The sequence below is a fragment of the Schistocerca piceifrons genome, chromosome 2 (genome assembly GCF_021461385.2).
Source record: "Schistocerca piceifrons isolate TAMUIC-IGC-003096 chromosome 2, iqSchPice1.1, whole genome shotgun sequence".
NCBI classification, from domain to species: domain Eukaryota; kingdom Metazoa; phylum Arthropoda; class Insecta; order Orthoptera; family Acrididae; genus Schistocerca; species Schistocerca piceifrons.
Window position 1 is genome coordinate 738,694,301 of NC_060139.1, and position 869 is coordinate 738,695,169.

An 869-nucleotide genomic window follows, 5' to 3' on the forward strand; every position below is an offset into this window, starting at 1 on the left:
TTACCCGTAGCTTTGCCCGAGATTGCACATGTCACATAAATTTCACATATATTTATCTTTTTCCATACATATTTGTACATATATCTAGCGAATTTCACTGTGCAGTTTCATTTCCACGTACCTTAATGTTTCTGATGTTATTTCTCTTGAACTATGGACCTACAACGATATAATTTTGCTCATACATTCAGTGGTATTTATGAAAACTGTCTGCTAAATGTGTCGCGAATATAGTTAGTAGTAAAGCAGTAATAAATTAGAACGCCACCCTGCATGTGGAAGTTTTATTGTATGAACAGCGAAGATGTAGTATGCGATAAACTTATATCTTTCATTATTTTACAGGAGTTGCGAGCAAGGAAAGGATGCATATTACATGTAGAGCTTATTCCAGGTCACTAAGCGCATTCATTCTCAAATACTGGACGAGTAAACTATGTATCTTCGTGCCGCTCATGGGCTATACAACTTTTTCACTCTTACCCCCACAGCGATTCCTTCCAGACAGTAATATGTGTACTAAGCTTGGCTGAAATCGATCCACTCGTTTAGGAGGAGATGTGGCATGTATATATGTATGTTAGTTTGTTATTGACTTTCGATGTGAATAAGCCTTTCGACGATAACTGCTCTATAGAGTTACTATAGTTTTAAATGAGTATGGTTGGCCTGCAACAGCAACTTGCAATCGTTTACATCATTGTATAATATGGTTGCCATTTATGCCTGCCAAGCTAGAAAATGGTCTATGACCGAAACTAGAAGCTCTGTGCAAAATAAAAGAAAGCAGAAGATTTACAACATAAATTTATACGTATAATTTGTATAATTTGTATGGATAAATAAATGTCAAGGCATGTGGAAGGAAA